The 17,434-nt window shown below is 38.0% G+C and overlaps 1 protein-coding gene across 2 annotated transcripts in view; it reads left to right on the top strand.

Moving 5' to 3' along the window:
- The window catches only part of scly (selenocysteine lyase), a 372,304-nt gene that overhangs the window by 197,724 nt on the left and 157,146 nt on the right, over window positions 1-17,434 (top strand). The window lies entirely within an intron of this gene.

Raw genomic sequence — 17,434 nt, 5'->3', positions numbered from 1 at the left:
TCCACCTCCAAATACCCCTATCCACATTCCCATTCGCTCTGCACAGCTAACAAGCAAGATGTTGCCATTGATGGTGGCAATATAGCTGGAAACAAATGTCTTTGTTCATCTTTCTCCAAAGACCCCCCAGTCGTTTTTGACAAACCTAGAAAGAGCCAAGGAATCAAAGGTGCTCAAAGAGACGATACAAACTCAGGTGGGAAGGCGTGCAAAGACCACCGGCTGATGTGGGCATGAGATATGGGAGGCAGACCATTGAGAATTATCAGAGGAAAGGAAAAAACAATAAGTTGCAAATATATGCAGCTTTGATGTGATAATAATTGCATCGATTTCTGAAATTTCATATTTTAAAGTATGCCATCTCATGTGAGAATTGTTTTACATCTACAAATTTGTATTGCATTATATATATTTTCTTAAATAACTACATTGACTGTGAGGTTAAGATCCAAATCATTTTAATAGATGCACAAAATTGAACTTTTTTCACTTGTATGTCTTATCTAGTTGCGTTCTGACGACACATTCATCATAGTGATTTCTGGGAGAAAGCGGTAGAGTCGAAAGGTGTGTGACATTCTTGCTGATGACCTCTCTCGCGGTGGTAATTAGAGACGCTCCGTCCTGGCCGCTCTGAGAGCCCTACCGTCTAACACGACAGCAGACAAAAGAAAAATCTTTTATATTATCCACACGTACAGACACTCCTGTTAACTATGACCACAAATGATCAAATTCGGCCCTTTGCAGATGTACACGTGGACGTGTATAGAAGGATTTTTCTATTTCTTTCATTTCTATCTTCAAGAAAGAATGCCCAAGTAATGATTTCATGATGCTACACTCTCTGATATATTTGCTGTTTGGGTCAGAAGACACCCTCTCATTGGCAAGAAGCTTCCTGTGACACTCTATTGACATTTTTCCCTTGAGAACACAAGGCCCGGGAAGCATAAACATTGGCTTGCTAGGCGTGCACTTGCGCTGATGTTGAGATGGGACCATTCCCATATCAGATTTCCGTCATATTTCTCTGGCTGACTAGACTAAGCACAAGTCAGAGGTATGAGCCGATAAAGGGTGTCTTTCACACAGCAACAACACGTACCAGTGTGCTTATCACCTCAGTGCCTAACATGCAATCACAAGGAGGACAGGGGGAAGATTGTTACATTTGGTGATTTGTTGTTTTTTTTTTTTTTTTGCTTTTGGGTACTGATAAAGAATGTGGAATCTAAGCAGGAAAGCCCATCTCTGCAGGCACGACATGAGCCACTGCTGAGGCAGGCCTAGATTTGTTACCCTATGTCTTAATGTAAATAAATGCTTTGTTGGGTGGTAACTGAAGTAAACACAAAAGGTGCAACCCAGAATAGATACAGCGCAAAGAAATGTCGAATCAAAATCAGATAACGCATTGAAAAAAAAAAAGAAATGCCTGGGCTTGTATGTTGCATTTTCTGCTTTTAAAGGAAGAAAAAAAAAACTCTCTTTGAGAGAAGTGACAAAAGGGAAGAAAGGAGAGGGAAATGTATAGCCCTCAAATGAGTTTTTACTTATTACACAAGCTATTAAATATAAAGTATTAAAGGGCTTTATTTCCATAAAAATGTTGCGTGAGCATTTAGCCTGAAAGGCAGTCATCCACTGAGGCTCAGGCTCACATTTATTCCTTTAGCTGTAATGGCAGCAATTAAAAAATATAAGGTAAACTTTTAAACAGCCTTTTCTCCAGCATGAAAAACACTGTGTAGCAAAATGGTAATAATATATTCATCCCTAGGTAAACATCCCTGCCATGTCCTTTATAAACAACGGCGGTGAACAAAATGAAAGTGATAATTTCTCTCCCTTTGAGAATTCTCTTCTTTAATTCTGACAGTAAACTCATGGCTGTTACGGGGTGTTAAGTAGGATTTAAAACTTGTCAGACAAGACATGTTTGAAATTGCTTTAAATAAGTGCACTGTGTTGCTGTCAACCACAGGCTTAGAGGAAAATATCCCTACAATTGAAGCACTCATCTGGGCTCAGAGAGCTGTGCCCCAGCAACCGCGCCAAAGTCTTCCTCCTGCTCGCTGACTCTAAGCCCTGTGAGCCAGCACCCCCTGCTGGACGAAGGACGCCCTGCCAGAGTCCTCATCAACTAGTCCGAAATGTTCCCATGCTCTTCTCATCTGCATGGTTAACCAGACTTTGAATATCATGATTTTAAAACAGCATCAATTAAAATTGTGTCAAATCACATGTCGAATCAAGCACAGTTTTACCCTCAGAAATCTCCACTTAGGGAGTTTTTCACGACTTTGGCAAATTCTAGATTTAATTTTTGGCCTTGTGTTCACTTCTTTGTTTGAAACTCCATCCATGTTCCAGTATTCCTTACTGGAACTGTATTGCCCAGAATGAACCACCTTCTCATTTGCCACAACAGAGCCAAATGCCCATGAACCTCCACTGGTTTGACTGAAGTGGCAAACTTCCACCTTGCTCCCAAAACCAATATGTTTTAGAATGTCTGTGTTGTTAATAATGTTAGTGCTAGTGTGTTACGACAACACAGGATGACTACCACTCTCTAATATTCTAACATCATTATTAGAGTCACATTTGAGCAGCGTTTGAGCTTGTTTCAAAATAAATTGTGATTTATGAAAACCATTCTGTAGTTTTCATAAATAATGAGATGCATTTTCATTCACAGTTTGTCTTTGTTCTTGGAGGAAATGTGGATTAGAGAGAAGACTATCATCAGTATTTCCACACAGAAAAAAGAGCAATGATATTACTTTAATTTAAGACCCCAGGAAGTGTTCAGAATCCACCTCGAGTCCTGTGATTCCTGCAGCCTAAAGCTCTACTGGGATCTATTGAAAAAGCATTTATTCTGCAAGCAAGAAAATCTGAAATAAATTTTCTTTTAAAGGAAAATGTAACAATCCACTGACTTCAATCACAGTGTGATAACTTCTCTGAGTGATTGCTGTGAGGACTTAATTGCTGATAAGTCAGTCTTCATCCTCACTATGTGTTCATTGTGATTGAGGGAGAACATTAGACTCTAATCTGTCACTAGAAAAGAATACTTTTGTAGTGTGTAATAAGAAAAAGAAATTCAGTACAAAAGATAGTATTATTTGGTACATGCAGTATTTTTTAATGTGTTCCATATTGAAGTACCTCAGATGTCAGAGAATATTCTATTTCTTTTCTCTTAAATGACAATTAGTCATTCAAATTACAAGCAAAGACTTCTCAGTTTAAGATATGTTGCTCTTACAAATAATAACTTTCATAGAATGAGTTTTTGTTGTGGTTTGCGACAACTAATCAGTTAATCTATTATTCGATTATTTGTATAATCGATTAGTAATTTTTTAAACAAAGACTGATAATTCTCTGGTTCCAGCTTCTCCAATGTGCTGCTGTTCTCTGTTTAATATCATTGTAAACTGAATATATTTGGGTTTTGGACTGTTGATCAGACAAAACAAGACATCTGAACACGTTAGGTTGGACTCTACAAATATTACTATTACTACTATTACTACTACTACTATTATTGCTGACATTTTACAGACAAAACAAGAAAATAATCAGCAGATTAATTGATAATGGAAATATTTTTAGGTGGAGCCTAATTTCAAACCCACATTGATGTTAAATATGTACTTTTTCCAATAATTCTCCAAATTCTCTCACTTACATTTATCATTTCATTCGCTAAGGGGCATGAAGCAGGAAAAGGCCACAACAAGGTAGAATTACCTAAATTTCCTGTATACAAACGCAGCCTAGATTTGACAAGAAAGGGTTAAATCAGCTGTTGTCAAGTGCATCACGCAACTTTTTGTATTAACGCAATAACTTTGGCTGCTGGGTCTCATATTGCTAGTATTTCCCGGTGAAAAGAGGAAGGAAGGAAGAAAGAGCGGGGTTCTGATTTGAGGGACTAAACCTCTGCAGCACCTTGTCCTATGATCTGGCACACTCTCCTGCCAAGACGAGTCTTTATCATACAAAGGGATTAGATTGCCCAGTGTAAGTGCCTTCAAGTTATTAGCACCTTCTTATACAAAGTATAACAGCAAACCCAAAGACATTGATTGCAGGGAACAGTTCAAATATGATTTCCTTATAGCTATTAATATGTATGCCTTAAATAGAAGCACACCGCTAAGCAGCTTATGATATTATGAAAAGAATGTTCCCTCAGGGGCATAATATGCCAGCAGTGACAGTAAGGAGAGATTCGTATTTACCCAGATTGGCTGTACTTACGTCAAGCATTCTCAGAGCTTGTGGGAGGGAAGATGGGGCAGTGGCAACAGCTCGGTTTCGATAAGCACTTACCGTGAATAAAAGACAAGCATGAAAGTGAGGTTTAGCCTCTTTAAAGATTCTCGACCAAATGTAGAGGCAGATAGGGCAGGTGCCTTTGGTTCCGGACGTGATTAGCCGTCTGTGCAGCACTGTTCCCACAGAAATGAGACATAGCAGAGACATTGTCCAAGCTTGTCCAGGTGGGGGACCTGTCATCCCAAACCAGAGCTTAGCAGTGCAGTGCTTGGAGCGAAAGATTAGGACCCAGGAATTCAGTTTTTTTTTTTCTTTTTTTTTTTTTCAATGAATGCTTAATTCAAAACTGCTTTCTTTTCCTCCTGCTCCTTCTGCTTGCCTTACAGCAGCTTTCATTCTATTTTATTCATCTTTACCTTCATATTATATTGATCATTTCTTCCTTGTCTCCCGTGTCTCATGACGGCTTTATACACTTGTGTGTCATGCAGACATTTTTAGGTACAAGTGTTCTTGACTTGCATTTCCTCCTCACCTCCTGACAGACACCAACGTGTGCACCGGTGAAAATATGAGTCTTTATCCTGCTTTGTTGAGAGATGCAACATATTACAAATTAACACTGATCTGTACAACTGTATTAATGCTTTCTTATGACCCAAGCTAAGATCTTCTAGAGAAGAAAATCATCCTCTGAGGTACATCAGGCACAGATCCCATGAATACTGACATATCTAATTAAGAGGACCAGGGTTTTACTTGCTATAGTTTATTGTAATATTTGATTTGCTTTGGGTTTGTGGTGCAGGACTTGCCAGCACAAATCCTAGGAGTTGAAAATGTGAAAATTAGGGCAGAATTTTCTTTTCCTTAGTTAAGATGGTCTTCAACAAGAGATGGCGAGTAGTCAAGCAATGCCCAACAAATTAAAAAAATCTGTAATTATTTTTATTGGGGCATTTATATAACTGTTTTACTATGAAGCCATAAACTGTACTATCAAAATATTTTAAGAATCCAAAAGAACTGATCAAACTGAAAATCTCTTTGTGGGACTTTAAGGACCAATGAGTCAGATTTACTGCCCCAGAGCTCAGAATATATCTGTGATGGACGGGTAGGATTATTGATCAATACCAATGACTCAATGGCTGCTTTGCAAAAAGATGAGATTTGTGGTTTTCCAAACTCACTTTCCAGTCCATACAAGTGGAAATTAAAGACACTTCCTGTCTATCCACCAAGCTACTCGAATTGCATTTTCAAGACAACACGAAAAACAACAAATATTATATATATATATGTATCTGTATATATGTATGTGTATATATATATATATGTGTGTGTGTGTGTGTGTGTGTGTGTGTGTGTGTGTGTATACATGTGTATATATAGAGATATATAGATATATATTGTACAGAGGGATGTTGTGAAATTGGAAACAAGCACAAATCAAACAGCAGCAATAACATTAGGAGCATGAAACTGTTGTGTGGTGTATAAACAACAGAGCAGACAATATTGTGTGGTCTAAATGAAGTGAGTCAACAAACTGCTATTGACTCAGTTACTATACATATGATGTATAACAAGAAACTGGTTTCTGTGTCATCAAGGTCATTCAGCTGGCTGGGCGTTTAACAAGCAGAGCTCCTGGAACAAATAAAGAAATTCAAGAGAACAGGAATTACACCTGCACCTTTCTTTTTATCTCTGTGGAAGATGAAGTAGCTAGTGCTACACTGTATCCTCCTGCAATGCTTATGGATTTCAAATTTAGACAAATGTCCTAAACTGTTTCAGACCTGGTTGGCACTGCAAACATTTAGTTCTGGTATAAGATGAAATCTTGCTTCTAGCAGGTGAGCTAAAAGCAACATTTAAAGCAAGACTGTAACTTTAGCTGAACAAAACTGTGACAATTATATCATAATGTAACTGTACTAGAAACAGAGAATTGTCATAAAGTTAGAAAACTTAAAGTGTCGGTGACCCAGAAATATCTTTCTAAAGTTTGCTAATATTAGCTGCCATAAACTACTGGTCTCACCACACCAAGCAAAGGCCAGAATATGCTAGAAAATAACTGGTTCATACAAACAGCCACACTGGAGGAAACACTGCTCGTCATGGAGACAAGATTTTCAGACAGTCTCTCTTAGTATGTATTCATAGTGTGTTCAGTTATGAACATGAAAAGTACCAGAAATAGCAGTGGAATGAGTACAGAGTTAGAGAGAGAGGTTCAAAGCCTGTTAACCTTCTGACCTACACACACCTGGCCAATCATTGCCTTCAATTATTTAAATTATCGGACGCAGCCCCTCCCCATTCCGATGTTGGAAAGGTGGGAGGGGGTTTCCAAAACCATTCCACCATCCAACAAGCACTTCTGAAGTATACTGGAGCCTTAAGGCTGTAGCAGCAAAACCTTGGAATGTATTGAATTTAGTAAGGGTTCGTTTTATTGCTAACCAAGAGATATTTGAATTTAGAAGACAGTTTAACTACAAATTTGATTTTATGAACATTTCCAGAACAGAAGCTGGTCTTGGCATCTTTAACTTCAGCTGTTCTTGTTTTAAAAAGCAGTTCCTGATTTTTTAAATACATACTTTCATTACATTGAGGGAAAGAATGTGTAGTGCTGTTACAAAACTAGCTTTACATTCAAAAGATAGACAATAATGTACCATTTGTGCTACATAGCAATGAAACTCAATAACTATTTCAAGACAGAGACATTTAATCAACATGGCTGACATGACTATCTGATGGTTGGTCTGCAGTCTATTTCCAAAAATCATACTTCCAGAAACTGCAGTTGTGGAACAGCATTAGCTTGTGGTTGATTTTTCATTCGGATTGAAATAACTCATCATTGCAAGCATTTACTCATGCATTTATACATAAAGCATGTCTAATACATCATCAGAGGTCCCATAAACATCATCACTTTCTTGTTCCGTGGTAAAGCCTGACCTATAACTATGTGTAACCAAGGTGCAGTTGCTCTGTTAGCAGTGTCACCCTGGGCCGCGTATCTTTGCCGTTCTAGCCAGCTGCTAAGCACTGGTGACCAACAGCAAGAGCTCCAAGCATTCGGGCTCATGTGCATATTCGTAACGAATCACATCTGTCACAGTCGCAACATTCTCCGGGGTCAGATCAAGGCACATTGATATTTCATGTGGCCTATTTCTACCAAGCATGTTGCAAATTATACAAATTTTCACATCATAAATGTAGTCTGTGGCAGAATTAGAGCGGTCATACTTCTTAAATTTTTCATCTCAGATATCAAAATAAATTGCACAGTGGTTGCATGTTGCATTATAAGATGCAGCTCTATACAGAAAATGCTATATCAGGCAGACAGGCAGTCACAGTGTGACCTGTTAACTATCCGCACAATCACACTTTTGCGAAGTAGCCCTTCCCGGGTCAATTCTCGCTGTTATGGCAAATAACAAAAATATGGTAATATGCGTATTGATATTGGACTAAGCGCCTCCTGAACAAGCCCAGACAATGATCTCACCCTGACCCTAATGTTTATCGACTCAATTATCCTTCTATCTCCACATTTGGACGGTACACTTGGACTACTTATTTGTCCTGTGTAAAAGATGAAAGCAGGTGAAAAGTGTGGCGAGGAAAAAATGAGGGATGTGGAGAGAGTCAAAGAGTTTCATTTATAAGAGGAGGGAGGTATTATGAGCACATTTATCCAAAATTGGAAAATAATGAAGAAAGATTAAAGCCCTCCCAGTATTTTAGATGTTCCAAATGGACAACCAGTCCTGTAGTTGACAATGGACCACAGAGAGTTCCAGACACTATTATGTGCCACAAATGAGAGAGTGACAATGTGAAAGCCTCTTTGCAAGATAGAGGGAGAGAAACTCGAATAAGGTCTACTTTTGCACATCCCTTTTATACATTTTGTGTTGTGGTGGCAAGACAAGAGATAAGCGCTCACTGTTTTAAATGAAGTAAAAAGTGTAAAGAGGCTTTTACATCACCCATTTTGGCTGTGATTATACTCCAAATAGGCCAGTCATGCTGACTCCTTACTCCTCTGCTCCCCTGCAGAATGTGTCGACTGTCCCTGATTTACTTCCAAAAACTGAAAAATATGATTTATTAGTTCTGTTTTTCATTGCACTTTCTGGAATGAATCAGGTCCTGTGAACTATGTGTGCAGTTCCGGCTACATATGACAGGCTGAGCATTTTGTTCAGCGAACACTGGAGCTAGATGAGAACTACAGCCCCCCATCACCTCAACCTAAGCTGAGAAAATACAGAACAACCAGGTCACAGAATTTCTGTCACAAGTTATTGGGCACCTAAGAGTGTGGGAAATCCTATGGTGCAATATTATTCTCTGTAAATCTCAAACTGTGAATAACACAAGCCAAGCAATTTAAGCAGGAAGGTCATAGCAAAGTAAAGCAGGAAAATTGCCAGGAAAAAATGGGCTTTCTGAGAGAGTGAAATAGATGAGAGATGAAGGGAGATGAAAAGTTGACGGGCTACCCAGGCAGGTCTACAAAAAGTAATGAATATCCCTTGGTGTGGAGCGATTTTGAGGAACTGTCATTCTGAATGAAGTGAGATAAAAATTATATTTCACCCAGATAAAAAAACCAACCAATACAAAAGCAGAAAGGACATATGTCTGCCTGATGCTGCCCTTAATCCAAGACAAGGCCTGACAGCCTGCACCATCAAATGTCAGAGCAACTGAAGCATCAAAACAGTATGATTATACACCACGTATGGCAAAAATAAAAACGGCAGAGCAGAAATAAACAGACAAATAGAATTTATGGACACAATGTGGGATGCAATCTAAATTAATGCTCATTTTAAGCAACTTTTGATTATCTTCTTCAAGCTTAAAATAGAGAAATAGATGATGGGAAATGGAGATAAATATGCCTCATTAGTCCAGAATGTGATTCATTTTCATTATATATTCAGAATTCACCATCAGATAAAATCATAAAAAGTCTAAAATGACATGCAAGGTTACATCCTATGTCTCAAATGGCCCAAAATGGACCACATGGCTATCAGCTTTGAAATTTGCATTACTGCGGTAACCAGTCAAACATGGGGCCTATCTATGCATTCAGAAAAACTTTTTTTTTTTTCCTTCCCCCTCTCTCTCTCCTTTTATCAATTCAATTTCTTTTGTGGGCTCAGAATGAATTGAGCAGCCATAGATTTTGCCTTGTGTTGTAGAAAATAACGTGTCCTTCGCAAAAGAATACAGTCATGCTTCTCATTCCAAACTCTTAATGCTTTTTCCTTGAATAAATCATCCACATCTATTGAATCCTTTTCATCTCGCAACACAAGCCCACCATTCAAAGTGGAAAGAAAAGAGTCTGAATTACTTCAAGCTGGAGAGTTACCTTGCATAGAGAGGAATTAAGGACCATTTGCCAATATTGTGGATCAACTATGCTGAGAATAAAAGCAGCATTCTTGTGTTACCTGGCTGGGGAATATAGCCACAATGGACTTCAAACAAGGACCAGCACACAATCCACGGATTGATTTTTACTTGAGGGACCTTGGACTTTTCACAACAAACATTTTCCAGCAAAGACAAGCATAAAGGGAAGCGTTTGAATAATCGTTGTATACCCTCTTGCCCTTTGTCGGGAAGAATGTAGGCTGTTCATTGTACGTCAATGGATGACCTCAATCTCATAATTTATCATTGTGGTGCCAGAAAGTAAAAAGCTTCCTTTGAAAACGGTTGTTCTGCGTTGTTCACAAGCTATTTGGTGTGGTTTATAACTCGTGAGGTTTTCTAGCATATATGTATACTTTGCACCTTCGTCTGCCCTCGTCTGTTCTGCATTGTGTTACTAATACAGAATAGCCCAAAACAATCATGAGCACAGAATAAATAATAGCCTCGCTCTCTGTAGAGCTGAAAGAAAATTGAACTGAAAATGTTTTTCCATCCTTTTCAGGCACAGAGGTTAGATTGTTAAAGTTTCAGCTTCTGATTCCCGAATAAATCTTTAAAGTCAAAGTGAATATTCATGTCTGATGTGTGCGCCTTGTGTTTCTTTGTCAGCACAGTAAGGCGGCTGACTATCCCTGCTGCTCTTAAAGGTGCCCACACTCCCACCTGAGTGACACTCACTTGAGCTCTGCTCCAGTCTCTAGCCCCTCTAACAGCAAGATAAGACTCTTATCACCTCCAAGAGTGAAGATTTGGCCTCAATCCAAGAGAACCAACGGAGCAGGAAAACCACTGTCTAGACACTTAAGGTGAACTAAAAGCAACAATGCTCTGTTTGACAGGAAATACTGAAGGGCTGTCGCTGAGGCACGGCACGCCGAGGAGGCTGTAGTTCAGACAATGTCATTGTGCGAAAGCGCCTCGCCAAATCCCCTTTCCTGCAGTCATTTTTCAACACCATCCACCATGAACCTTCTGCAGGACAGCAAAGGTGGGGGCACACATTTTATCCCAGAATGCAATGGTTTGCAATGGTGTTTACTGCTACAAATTGGAGTGCTGAAGTGATCTGATGCAGCATTCTGATGGGAGGATTCAGTCTCACAGTGGATTCATGTTAAAGGTCCATAATGTTTAAACCAGTTTTATGCCAGATTTACATCTATTGGTTTCCATTTGTTTCTGTACAATATATAAATCTATTAGCTCACTCCTGAATTGGTTATGTCATCAATCACCATTAAAGTCAGCATACTGCCAGATTAAAATGTCCATTAATTATTGGTCCACCTATAACCTATAACTTATAACAAGACATGAATGAAAAAGCAGCTTTACTTTGTTTAAAAAAAAGTTTTAAAATACACTTAATAAGTTATTGCCTTTAATATTAACATGAGAAAAACTAATTCGGTGTATGAGAGAGGGATTCAACAACAAGCAGCAAAGTGCTGTGCCATCTCGTCTGTACATCAGTTTGTTGTGGTAAGGTTCATCTTAAAAACAAGGCTTAGCAATGAGAGATAGCAGCAGCTGTGGGTTGGAGCGTGCAGGGACATGAGGCTAAACATGCTGTCTAACACCTATTAAGATAGGAACTCACCTGAAACTATTTTTTTCTCTCTACACTTTGTTTTGGTGATATAACATCATTCAACAACAGCCATGTGATCAGTATGTAGATGTGTATAGCTACAGAAGTCGTGACTTGATTTGAAGCCTGTACTTTTATTAAATGTAAGCTTCACCTGGATGATACACTGTACAGTACACAGTGACAGGAAAGACTGGAAGACAGAGGGGGCATTAACAAACACATGGACACAGTGGTGACACTAAATAATTGCAATGCATCAAGTATAATAATAAAGGTTGTTTAAAATGATAATCCCTAAAACCTTAAACACCTACTGAGGTCTTTAAATGTTCAGGTGATTAATAAACCTATCGCAGCCTCTGTTGCACCAGCTGACTAACAAGTTCCTATTCTGTTCATTTCAAACAAAAAGCTGTAAAACATAACTTCCTGTGAGGTTGGATGACAACATTTACATGTATTATTTCTATGACAAGTTCTAAATTTAGTAGTGCTGAGACTTAAAGTCCCAATCAGTATTTGTTTTATCACATAAATTACAGGTATAGTCTCATGTATTATTGAAGGATGGGGTGAAAAATTTGTTACCTGATTATACAAACATTTACCTTTAACATCACCGGAAAACATTAAAGCTCCACTCAAAAATGAGTTTTGCTTATTGTTTCTTCACTTGATGTGTGTGCAGAGTTTTACACTAGAAGAGCGTGTTCACATTCACCTGCTGGATTGCATCTGAGTTGAAGACATACATACATATAAGCATGATTTTGTGACATCACAAGGAGACAGGAAGCCAGCTGATTTTTTCATTGAGGTAAATATGGTAAGATATGATTTTAGGAAATTAGTAGTTAATAAGTAGGTCATTGAACTTTTTTTTTTTTTGTAAAGAAAAAAATGTGTATCAGACACAAATTATTATTCAAAGCACAGTACTTCTATGTGGCTTAAATACTGTATGTCTGTAGGGGATCTTTACTCTAACAGATTTAGTTGTTGTCTGCATATTAAAATACCTGCCAGTCACTTTGGGAACTCAAGTTAAATCAAGTCAGTTGTATTTATACAGCCTCAAATCACAAATTTGCCTCAAAGGGTTTTCATAATCTGTACAACATATGACACCCTCAATCCTTAGACGCTCGGTTGAGATAAAGAAAAACACCCCTCCAAACAAACCAAAACCCCTTTAACTGGGAAAAAAAATAAAAGGAAGAAACCTCAGGAAGAGCAACAGAGGAGTGATCCCTCCGCCACGCTGGACAGACATGACGTAGATGCCTTGTGAAGGAAATAACAAAAGTAAAATTACAATATGCAGAAATAAACTGACAATATCAGATTGCAGATATATGAGAAATTATGGCAAAGTTTGAATTTTGGTGGCGTTCAACCTTTTTGTTTACATTTGGATGAGGGATGCTACCTTTAAGTGTGTGGTGAATTCCCTGGCCACATGTGACCCCTACTGGTCACTGAGTTCCACCATTAATGCCAGTTCACATCTCTCCTTCCTGTTCCCCTCTCTTCTTTTTAAGCGCAGAAGTGCTGACATAGTCAAAAAAAAAAAAAAAAAAATACTAGGTGTGTGTGGACTGCCCATTCTCTCCCGAAAAATCGTAGGATACGGTACTCATGTCCTGTCAACGGATTCAAGAGTACACTGAAATGTGGTTGCTGGTTTTCAACTTGACCGAGCCAAACCCAATGCAGGACAAATCAGAAGGCAAATTGGATGTTTTTTTTTTTTTTTATGGAAGTCTTTAAGTTCAGCAAAATTTCAAATAGCCATGCCTTTTCTGGGGGGGTGGATGTGTGTGTGTGTGTGTGTGTCGGGGAACATTGTATTCATTCGCATGTGAATGTGTTGCCTCTCATCATTTGATTGAGCCCTGCCAGTCTCGATCGCAGGGGATTCCACAGTCTGCCTGTGCCATTTACTGCCAGGGCCCTCAAATCCAAATTGACCTAAACAGACACACAGATGGAGTCTTTTTTAGCAAATAAAATATGAAAATTAGAGATTCAAGCCAGAAGACACTTATGCAATTTATTTATTTTTTCTGTGTCAAAACTGCAGAAAAGTTTAAGGTGAAAGCCAAAGCAATAATATTCAACTCCTCGTGGATGAATTGTAACACACGGGATGTTACTGCTTTGCACTGTTATTCAACTCATTTGTTTGATAAATCTCTTGAAAAATGTAAAATATATCCTTTCAGCAGACATCACTGTAGTGTCTGATATCTGATATTCTCTGTTGAGTAATTAATTATCTTTTAAAATCATAACATCCTTGAACGAAAGTACCCCTCATGTTGAAAATACATTCATGTACGTGTCTGCTAGAGCTGCCAAGGACGTAATAATTCCCCAAAAATCTACAAAAAGATCAGAAGAATCAGTCAGGAGAAGAAGCAAAATGTCCTGATATTTACACAAATTAATCGTAATGTTACATGATCACAGCCTTTTCTTTCAGTATTTATTAATGGTCAGTTGAATAGTAGATATCAGTAAAAGATGTGGGATTTGTCTACTTCTAGTTCTATTTGATTTCATACTTTTATATAGGAGACATTAGAGGAGGTTTGTACACACTGAGCAAGCTGATGCTGAGTGTGGAAGCAGGTTCTGACAAATTCAAATATCAAATTCAAGTCTATCAATGCCATCTAGTGGCTCCCTCTGCCCTTTCACTCTCCACGACACACAGCCTATGCCTATGTGATGCTATACAATATACATTCTCAACATCATTATAATAATGACAGTGTTTGCTGCTGCTGCAAAATTCTATGACACTTTATGGAGCAGCTCTGGAAAATATTCACTTTTTGAATACTTTGATGTGTTAAAGATTGAATTCAAAATGAATTAAAATGTACATATGTTTTTTTTTTTTTTTTTGCAAAGTCACTAAAAATCAAAAGATGAAATATCTCATTTAAATAAGTGTTCTTAGTAGCCGTTGAATTCTGGCCACAGGCAGCGTGTCCCAAATCCATTCTACAAACTCACTGTATACAGCATGAACTACATACTAACTGCCATACTATACTGTTAAAGCTGTTAGTTAACAAAAACTAACATATTTTACCATTTTATACCAAGAGGAAATGATAGAACACTTATTAGACTGCCACTGACAACTAAACTTCATAAAGAGAAAGCAAGATGTCTTTCATAAGATTTGAATCTTTTGTTTGTTTGTTTTCCAAGATCTCTCTGGAGCTGTTTCACCACCATCATGTTTTAAGTATGTATGCAGTAAGGCAGGTTGGGAGGTTCAGACACACAGCTTTAAGAAGAGTCATTTGACATTTTGTACTGGTGTAAAAATGATAAAATGAATGATGATTGAATCTCGTGTAGCTGCTTCAGTTAAGGGGGTTCTGTGTTGTGTATATTGTGTCTGCTGGCTCTCTGTCACACTGCCATGTCTTACTGGGACGCTTGAATAGAAGAGAGCCATTGTTAATGTTATTAGCAACACCTGTGCTCTTCTTAAAATGACATGTCTAATGTCTGCTGTGAAGAAACTTTTGATTGCAGAGGTTTACAGAGTTCTTATGGTTTGGTTTTTGGTCTACTGTGAATTGTGGGACCTTATATACAAACACAGTTGGACTGCAGTGAAGTTCTAGAGAAATCTTAAAGCACGATCATCTAAATCTCAATGTCAACGCGAATACTTGTGCAAAGGATACATTTCTGGTTTTTGGTTTCTTAATACATTTGCAAAAGAAATCTAAAACCATGTTTTCACTTTGTCATTATTAAATTAAATCTATATTACAAAGGTAACGACTGCACAGGAAGTGAAGGCGTCTTTTTTCAGTGTTCTCATGAATTCACAATATAAATGTTCTTTGTATTACTTGGAAGTAAAAACAAAAAGAATTTTCTTTTATCATTAACGCAGGCCTGAACCCATCAGAAACTTTAACAAGCGGAAGATGAAGAGCCGACAAACGCTGTTCTTCTAAATTGAGGCTCAATTACAGTGATAAAGATGTCATTTGTCCCGCCCTAACAGCTGCAACAAAGTTAATGAGAGAGTCAGGGAGATGTCAATCAAACAGTCTGTACACACCCACACAGACGTGAGAAGAGCTCTAATCAACCAATAAATGAAATCACCTGTGTACGTGCATCATAGCTGCATCATACCTTTTATTTAATTACATTTGAGACTATTTAGTCATATCTTGGACTGAACTGTGACTGCACCTTTTAATTTTTTATTTTCCTGTTTTATTCAAATTGAGGGCTTTTTAACTTCTATTTGAAATTTGCCAGATGTCAGCTGCAAGAGGCAAACACATTCTGCTCAGATTTTCACCCCACACACAGTAATCTCATACAGTATGAATGTTGAATGTCTAGTTTGTCATTGGATGGCAAGTAAAAGACAGAAAAATGAGACAGAGAAAGAAAGTGAGACAGAGATAACGGGCCACTTGGCTGTTTTAAGATGCAAAAGTAGATGGCAGCAAAGGCAGGTAATAAGACGAGAAAATGCCCAGAGACACAAATCCACCACTCAAATGTTTCTTTCATTTTCAAAATCAAAACTGTATTACCTTCCGGGCAACCTCAATGGGCAAAGAGATACCTGAGGCCACCTGGATCCCACTCCAAAGAGTTAGCCAAGACAATTTCCCTCAAATCACCTGCTATCTTAATCTGACAGCCAGACTCGATTACAAGGCGTAAAAATTGCTTTTCTCGCCACCAGCGGTCGCTGGGAAATTATCTTAATTGTGTCATGATTATGCCTCAGAGCTCTGGTGAGAGCTTTACGTTGCTCCTTTAAAACACACAGGAGCGCTTCTCGAGTGTTGCTAGTACGCCTCATCAGCTTTCAAGAAGAGAGCGGATGAGAGGAAAATAAATTCATCTCCACTCTTTTCTCTATGTTCAAGTTTTTAACAAACATGCACATGTAAAGAGTATTATATACTGAAATACTGAAAGAGTGTAACAAGGAAACATTTCAAATGGGTCCTTTAGGTAGTTTTAAGGGGTTTGGAGAAGTAGATAACATTTAGTTGTGGTTGGATACTGTACGTATGTGATGTTAGAGGGTTTGTGTGTCATCAGTAGTGATTCACGAGGGCCCAGCTGGGACCAGATGTTCTTTAAAGGGATCTGTGAAACTAAACCTGAAACCTGAACCTAAAAAATTTAAATGCTCATTTTAGCAGTGGAGTGGTTCAGATGCAAAGTCAGACATGTCACATGCTTTAAAAGAGAACAATGTGTCATTTTATCTATAAGGCTAAAAAGAATTAAGATAGAGCTGAAACAATTCATTGAAACTGTTTGTTTTTCTAGACTAAACAGTAAATTGCTTAATTTAAAAAATCAAAAAATGTTGGTTGCAGCTTTTAATTCAGATTTGTAGTCTACTGTTCCACTGTGGTAATGTACTGTAATGCATCAAACCAAATAAAATTCAGTTAGCAAACCAATTTACGTTCACGTCCAAAAGAAACCATGCACATCATGGATACATGTTTATGCATGTTCCTCCTCATGTGTTTTCTTAGCACACAAAAATAATATACAGTACTACACTTTATAATACTAAGAGACATTAATTAAATTAACATAACATCTGCATATTTAAAAAGTATGAATGCATGCATCAAATACATGACCTAGAGTCTTACTGTATATGCTTGGCATACATAATACCCTACAAGGCCTACAGTGTTTTAGTATTAAAGCTTATAACTCATCGTAATACGCAGCTTAAAAACAAAACAAGAAGGAATAAATTCTTCCACAGAGCACAGACTATCACAAACTATAGACAACATGTGATAATTACAACTTATTCAAAGTCTGCAGGGTCTGTTCCTGTGTCTAGATAAAACAACATGTGCAAACAAAGCTCAGTGCACATTAGAACCTCCATAACATCACACAGCAGGGAGTTCAACTCTTATTTGAAGCTCATTCTCTTTTCCTTCATGGAGGCAACTGCACTGGTTGCTGTGTTGATCATTTTGTTTGACAGACCTCCTCATGTCC

This window comes from Thunnus albacares, chromosome 9, assembly GCF_914725855.1.
Source record: "Thunnus albacares chromosome 9, fThuAlb1.1, whole genome shotgun sequence".
Classification (NCBI taxonomy): domain Eukaryota; kingdom Metazoa; phylum Chordata; class Actinopteri; order Scombriformes; family Scombridae; genus Thunnus; species Thunnus albacares.
The sequence above is the reverse complement of the archived record's forward strand: the minus strand, read 5'-3'. Positions and strand labels throughout refer to the sequence as shown.